An 8,025-nucleotide genomic window follows, 5' to 3' on the forward strand; every position below is an offset into this window, starting at 1 on the left:
ACTGAAGACAAAAGGAACTTTTTAGTCTGAAATTGCATTCACTGGAAAACATTGATTTACTTCAGTTGAAGCATTGCACAGGCTCATGTCAAATTCCCTGCTTAGAAAACAGCACACAACAACTGAAAGGCAGAGTCCCTACATTCTCAAAATGAAACATCCTGACCTGCTGTTCTGAAACCAATTCATCTTGAGGTTCACCTAGCTTTCATTTTAGAAGATAAAAAGACCTTTCCCATCTCATTCCCAAATGCCTTACAACTTTGAGTTTAAACCAAAGCAAAAAGCAAAATTCGTGCACTTGTGCATTGGATCTCTTGTCACCTGTCAGGCTCTCCATTTCACTCTACATCTTATTGCACTTTCATTCTTAATGCTGTCCTGCAGTGATGAGTTCCACAGATGAAATGCCACATGTTAAAAAAGGATTTTCCTCCCTCTCAACTCAGACCCTGCCTTGAACTTCAGAACTGCTTTCCTTAGAGTATTTAGATAAATTGCAAGGTTGCAATGATACACACTCACCTCAGTGTTCATAGCAAGCATGTAGGAGCTCAGGCTTACTTGGGTCTGTGCTTTAGATAGCTGAGAAAACTTCTGATTACTCCCTGTTCCAATAAATTGGAATGTAAACCTCAGGTCAGTTTCAGAGCCTCAGCATGAAGCAGGAGCACATCCAGCTGACCCACAAAAAATCTCTTCTTGGGCCACTGCACTGTGCTGAAAAGGAGAAGTATTTGCTAGTGAACAGCAGCTCAGAAACAATTATTTTCTAATGTTACCTGCCCTACTTGGGCCATTTTCTGCTCGTTTCCTTCTGCTGTGCCAATGCCTCTTTCTCCACTGAGGTCTGGTTCCAACTTGGGGAGCAGCAGGCATCCTGCACATCCGTTTGTGCAGAGCTGAATTTGGATGTCAGCAATTTGTTAGGGATACCTCCTGCTGCACGAGAGGGATGTTTTCTGCAGAGTGACAGCTGAGTAATCTCTCACTGCATGTACTGCAGATTAAAAACCTGAAAATCCCCTGTCCCTGAAGACTGCCAGGCAAGCAAATATAAAGAGACAACGATCAGCTGGGACTCCAGAGATAAACTAAATAATTACCTGATGGTTATTAACAGCTTATTAACACAAATCTAATTTTATCACCGCAGGTAGAATCCTGTATGAAAATGTTTGATGAGCAGTGACAAAGGTTTCACTCCCTGCTACACAGCCTGCAACACCCTTGAGAGAGCAGAGCAGCAAAATCACAGAATTCTTGGCATGTGGAAGTGTAAAAGATTACTGTGGGAGACATATAAAAAGAAGGGGAATGGTCCTATAGAAGGGGAATGTTCCTATAGATGCACAGACATTTGCTTTCAGAAGTCCAGAGTTAAGGATCTTGTCTAGGAAGCCAGAAATAACCTACTATTTTAAAGATTTTCTTCTTCATTGAAGGAAATGTGTGTATATATACACACCTCTACAGGAGTGTATGTACTTTTTTTCTCTTGAAGCTACAAGATGATTTCCCATCTTCAGCTGTTTAGGAAGAAACTGTCCCTGTGGCTCAGGACAGAAGGGCTGCCTGCTTTTTGATCATGACAACTTTTGGGTTTAACATGGAAGCAGCAGCAGCCAGGGCTGAGGCTCAGCAGAGGCAAGCCCCTTCCTCACTTCCCCATGTCACAATGACTTCCAGGCAGAAGGGTGCAAAGCAGTTTTCTGTCTTTTTTTTTTTTTTTTCTTGCGTGCAAATAAGCGAAATATTTAGGCTTTGGAATAACTAATTACCCTCTCTTTGAACTCTCCCAAGGACAGTTTTAAAGAAAAGACAGAAGATTGCTGATAAAGCCGTACTGGATAAGGAAGAAAGCAGCAAGGATCTGAGGCCAGCAGCGTGCCAGGCAGTGTCACGTCCCTGCCACCTTGTGACAAGGCACTACAACTGCAAAGCCCCAAAGCCTTCAAGCCCTGGAGCTGACGGATGGATGGACCTGATTCTCTTCCCGGCTCCCCAGAGGGAAACGCGAAGGCAGGTGTCCACCCCAAGGGTGCACACAGAGCCCCGGGCAGGGATGGTGTCACTGCCTGCTGTCTGGGGACGAGACCCTCCCTGCAGGTGACAGTGTCCCTGTGGGACAGGGACCTCCAATGTTTATGATCAGCCTCATTTTGTCAACATCCAGGTGCTGTGTTAGAGCTGGAGGGGCCAAGGCTTTTTAGAACCATAGGATCCTTTAGGTTGGAAAAGCCTTCTGAGGTCATGGAGCCCAACTGTTGCCCCAGCACTGCCAAGCCGCCTCCAAACCAAGTCACTGAACATCACATCTACACGTCCTTTAAGTATCTCCAGGGATGGGGACTCAGCACTTCCCTGGGCAGCCTCTTCCAATGCTTGACCACCCTTTCAGTGAAGAAATTTTTCCTAGAATCCAATCTAAGCCTTCCCTGGTGCAACTTGAGGCAATTTCCTTTTGTCATATCACTTCTTACCTGGGAGATCTCATTAAGACTCACCCGCTTGTTACCTAGGAGGTCTCTGGGTTGGCTGCATGAGAGGAAAAATACTCTCACCACAGGGAATGGAAGCTCAGGAGTTCCCACACCGAGGTAGGGAGAGCAACAGCCCTCACCAGAGCGCACATATCAGTTTTCAGTGGTTGGTTCTGCTTTTCCTCCCGGGCAGATCTCTGCAGAGTGCTTCAAAATTGGCTGTTTAGGAGAGGGGAAAAATAGGTTAGCCAAGTTTTTTATCCAGACTTATCTGATGTTTTTGCCGGCTTTGCCTCTTCCTGACTTCCTTCTGCTAAGAAAACAGCTGCCTTTGGACTTCTAGGGGGAATTTTTATGTAATGCCTGAAAAGGAACAACAGAAAAGTGCCTTATTTTTAAAGATTCAGCCAAGAAGACACGTTATTGCAGCTTCTCCATCCCCACTGCATGCAGAGCTGCGGCACCAGGCCAGCTCTGCTCCTCCTTCAATTTGTTCCCAAACCTGCTGGAAGAACCAAAGGCTACTTTGGTTTTCCATTGTTCTGGTTTTCCTGAAGAAAAACCTTTTAGTGCTGTTATCTCTTGATGGAAAGACCCTTCCTGTCTCACACACTCTGTGACACAAGCTAACACAAGGCTGCAGCAGCCTCTGCTCCAGATGGGAAGGGTTTTCTTCCTCCTCTGGCACCTGGCTGGCACAGGTTGCTCAGAGAAGCTGTGGCTGCCCCATCCCTGGAAGTGTTCGAGGCCAGCTGATGCTCTGGGATGAGGCTCTGAGCAACCTGGTCTAGTGAAAGATGTCCCTGCCCATGGCAGGAGGGTTGGAACGAAGCGATCATTGGAGTCCCTTCCACCCTGAACTGTTCCATGCTTCTGTGAACTAAAAAAACCCTGGAGAATGAATCTGTAAAGGTCACTAAACACATAAAAGCCCATTCCCATCAGCATATTTTTGAATGAAAACTAATTCTACAAAGAGGGAGAAGTATTATGTGTATTTGCTCTTTCTAGATTTCATTTATGATTTTAGCTATCACTTAAAGTTTAAAAGCATTTTCTTTTTTAGATAATAAATAGTATTAAAATAGCATTTTTACACTATTGCATAAATAAAAACTGCCGACAATGAGGCCATGCCATTCCTTGTGGAGCAGAGCCCCGGAAAACTGTGACAGAAATTTCACAGGATAAGTCACTCCACAGTGAGTATAAACTTCCATGTGAGTTGGCAGTTCAGCTCCTCCACATCAGGAGTCTAACTAGGACAAGCCAACCTCGGGCTTCACGAATGGCAAGACAATGAGAGACACATTGAGGACGTGCCTTAATAATATCATTACAATTTCCACATCAAGTGAGAGTGGGGACGGCTCACGATGCAGATTCTTCCCTCTCCCAATGCTAGAAGTCCTCTAAGCTACAGCAGATGCTTGGGGTCTGTGCATGGTAATTTTGAAACTGAAGCTGCTTAATTCTGCTAGTGAAGGTTAATAGAGGTTCCTTAAATAATAAACAGGTTTGTAAAGGTGCAAGTTGTCTCTGTCCCCGCGCTGAGGCCAATGAACACAGCCAGCGCTGTCTTGGGTCTGGGCTGACTCACTTTCACACCTTCTCCACCCGGTGAAGTGGCACCAACTCCCCGTGCTGCCTGAAACAGTCCCTGTCACCCCCGGCCAGGGTTTGTGCCCTAAACATCCCTTGTTCTGGAATTCCAAGGCACGTTGCAGGGCAATTTTTAGGCAGCCTAAGTGTAGCTTAGAGACCGCACAATCATGGGTGCTGTTATTCTCAACTCCGCTGGGGAGGATTCACACCCCACTGACTCCTCCTTTGAGCAGGACGCTTTAAAGCCCTGTCAGCAGCAGCAGCAGGGTTTCCTAAACCCTTCCCGTCTTTGTGAGCACCGGCTCCGGGCCGTGTAATCCCACGAGCCGGCGGCGATCAGCCACCGGCAAAGGATTTAATGCCATGGCAATTACACCTCGCAGATTAGATTGGGGCCTGATGACACGGAGCTGAAGACGCCTGTGGCAAACAGCAGCCTGAATGGCTTAAGGCTGCTTGCAAGCGAGAGGAGATTTCGCCTGTGCCCACGATATTATGTGCTCTTACGTTTCACAGAATGATGAGCCACAGGATCTTTAAGAGGAGGAAAGGATTTTGAAGACTCCTGCTGCGAGGAAAAGATTTCTGAGGGAAGAGGATAGCCAATGCCTCTGAAAATCCCGTAGGAGCAGGCTGCAGAAATATTTCTAAGAGCGTGACAGTTAAGAGAGAAAGAGAGAAAGAGAGAAAGAGAGAAGAGAGAGAAGAGAGAAAGAGAGAAAGAGAGAAAGAGAGAAAGAGAGAAAGAGAGAAAGAGAGAAAGAGAGAAAGAGAGAAAGAGAGAAAGAGAGAAAGAAGGGCAAACAGCGTAGAAAGAAATGAATTCTACATTTGATGTGTTGGGATGAACAGGATCTTTAAGACTTTTCCTTGCGTAAAAGTTTGTGTGGTCTCTGTGTGAACATGTGTGGAATGGGGATTGCTCAGCTCAGGTGACAGAAAACCCACCTGGTTGAAGAGAAGGTGTCCCTGCCCAGGACAGGGGGTTCTAAGTAAGTCACTTTTAAGGTCCCTTCCAACCCAAACCATTAACAGGAGAGTTGTAAGAGAGAGGAAGGATGATTTCCCCTGGAAGGATAATTTTTTGCTTCTCTAGTAGCAGGCTTCTGTTGGAAGAATTGTTTTGCTCTTACATTAGCCTTGGCTGAAAGTGTTTTACCGTGCAGAGTGTATTAACAGCCTGGGGCACACATTGTTCTTTGACAGATCACACAGACCTACAGGGAAAAAGCCTGCCTTAAAAAAACCAAAAGTCCCCCAGTATTTATGTATCAGAAGCAGATACTCCTCCCCACGTTTGGAAATATCCATTAGGGATTTTTCCAGCAGATGGCAACAGCAGACCGGTTTGTAATGCAAAGCCAGCCTTTGCAGGCTGCATAAAACTTGGCTGGGCTGTACCCAAAGCATCTTCCAGGTCTGCTTCTTCCACTCCTGGAATTGAGCCTACCTGGTGCCCCAGGGCATGGTTATTGTAAAACAGAAAAAACATCAGTGCTGCAGAAAACAGCATGACAAACTCTGGAGCTCTCGGTGCGTTTGCCGGGCTTAAAACACACATGGTGCGTTTTAAACAGATGAAAATTATGGCTCTCCCTGAATAAACATAATTTCTCTCCTACATAACTCTTTGAAAAATAATAATTCAAGGGGTGATCAGAGTGGGAGCACAGACAATCACAAAGAATAAAAAATTACAGTGTTTGCTGTTTTATCAAAAGCTGTCTCTTCCCTACTGCGTCCAGAAGCTGGATTGATGGACCAAACTTTTCACCACATTCTTGTCATTGCTTTTGAGCCATCTTAACCAGCTGCTCTCAGGAAATGCTCGTTATTGCCTTGGAAAGGTGATTATCCTGCTTGAAACTGCACTCTCACCTTTTGGCCTCTGGAGGAAAGAGTTGTGCCGTGGATCCCAGGCGCTGCAGATGCTGATGTCCGTGGAAGGATCAGGGGAGCTCCACAGCTCAGTTCCACCTCGCTCTGCCCAGGCCCTGCAGAGGTTGTGGGAGTTATTTTTCATAACCATCACCCCTGCAACATCATTTTTCCATCAAAATTTTGAAAGCACTGTTGTTTTTTTTAATAAATAGCAACATTGTTTTGCCATTTGCAAATTACAATATAAATGAACCTGGAAGACGTAACACAAGATAAATTTACAGCTGAATGTTCAAATCTTTTTCCCCAAAATTCAATCAATGTGTAGCGTTTCCCTTAAGCTGAAGTGCAGGCCAGATTCATAGAATCATTCAGGTCAGAAAAGGCCTTCAGGCAGTGAAAATGAGAATTTAGGTGTGATATGAAGTTTGGAGAGGTCTGAAAAAGCTGTAAAACTCAACTGATATTCTTTAGAAATTAAAAAAAATATTGAAAGAATTCATTAATAATGAATCCCCTGTAGAAAGGACACAAGGGACAGGTTGCAGGGGAGATGCCTGAAAGCCAAAGCTCTGCTTCATTGGGATCTGAGGTGAGAAAATTGCAGAGCGCCTGTACAGAATTTTGTTTTCCTTGGGATCAATGAGCAGTGGCCACCCCAGTGCAGGAGGTGTCCCATCAGCTGTGGCTGAGAAGACCTGGCTGTAAAAAATACAGGTTATTGTCCCCAAGGACATGCCAGTGGTCTGGAAAAGGGTGATATTGGTTCACGTTACTATTGTGTTTGCTAAATGGAGGAGCTGCTCAGTCCTCTTCACCTGACTGATGCTCTCAGTTGTGGTGCAGGTGAATAGCACCACTTTGCTGTGTTTCACCTCCCTGGGTATTTTCTGTGCAGGGAACTGCAATGCTATTTTAACTTTTCTGCTCTCACATAATTCTTCCAGAAAAAAAACCAGTATGTTGGAGCGGAAACTGTCTTCTCACTGTCCTAAAATCCTTCATCACTTGTGGTAACTCACAGCACAATCCCTGCACGTGTTGTCTTTATGTTAACACTATTTACAAGCGCTGTGAATAAACCCAAATGCAATTGAGAAAGTTCCTCTTTGCTCACATTTCCATACAGGGTTAGAACTAGCACCTTGGAAAGAACTTTCCTCTACCAGTGGTAGATGCAAAAGAAAAAAATCCGACCTATGCATGCCTGCCACACCACGGCACACAAAGCTACTGCTTTTAATAGGTTAGGCTGAGGGCTTTTCTGTTGTTCCTTTGCTCTTCTAATGAGGAGGACTGTAAGATGTCTTTGAACTAGCTACGGACATGAAAGGTTTAGTAAACAAGTATTCTTTATCCCATTTCTGGTAAGAGCTTGTCCTGACAGATATCTTCTTCCTCTTAAGGTTTAGACCACAGTTTGGTCTTTTTCTTTTCCCTTTTTTCCCCCTTTAGCCCCTGAAGCATTTCACAACATGATGGGCAAAGGCCCAGCAGCAATTAGACTGATTGAACGCTGGAAATGTAGACAAAAGTAAAGGCTGGAAATCACTGTTGCCCTCCAAGCTGACACTGCCAGGTCCTGAGGTCTCAGTCATTTAAGGTACCTGTGGAAGTGTGCAGACCTTGGGTCCTGCTGCAGCTTGGAGCTCAGATACCCACACACAGCTCCTGCATCCCCCGGGACAAACCCAGCTCTCCTTGCTGCTCCTGTGTTGTGCCTGTGGAGCAGGGAGGGAAGGAGAGGCACACAGGTTAGCACACAGCAGTGCACTAGCTGCCAGGTGTCACCCATCTGACCTGCACTGAAGAGGAAATCTTATTTTTCAAAACTTTCCATCGTGCCGTGCAAAACACCGAATCCTTCCAAATCTGGAAGTGATAGCCTGGCATGATGCCCCAGGTCATGTCTTACATAAAGAGTTATTTTTCTCCTGCACAATGCTCTGTATCCTACTTTTACAGATATTCACTAAAGCTAACTTAAATCATAACAGCCAGGGCTCTGTATAACTGTGCTTAACTCTTGCTTAGCTGAGGGCATCTCCCCATTCCT

General features: G+C 45.3%; 1 long non-coding RNA gene across 1 annotated transcript; it reads right to left on the reverse strand.

Annotated features, from left to right (window-relative positions):
* Positions 1 to 2,620: 2,620 nt before the first annotated feature.
* Positions 2,621 to 7,674, reverse strand: LOC136286346 (uncharacterized). Its single transcript, XR_010719863.1, has 3 exons — positions 7,577 to 7,674; positions 5,967 to 6,082; positions 2,621 to 2,702 (listed from the first exon to the last, which is right to left on the reverse strand). It is a non-coding gene; the product is annotated as an uncharacterized lncRNA (long non-coding RNA).
* Positions 7,675 to 8,025: the final 351 nt, after the last annotated feature.

The sequence above is a fragment of the Chamaea fasciata genome, unplaced genomic scaffold, assembly GCF_029207755.1.
Source record: "Chamaea fasciata isolate MVZ Bird 193981 ecotype frontalis unplaced genomic scaffold, bChaFas1.0.hap1 SCAF_3, whole genome shotgun sequence".
Lineage (NCBI taxonomy): Eukaryota > Metazoa > Chordata > Aves > Passeriformes > Sylviidae > Chamaea > Chamaea fasciata.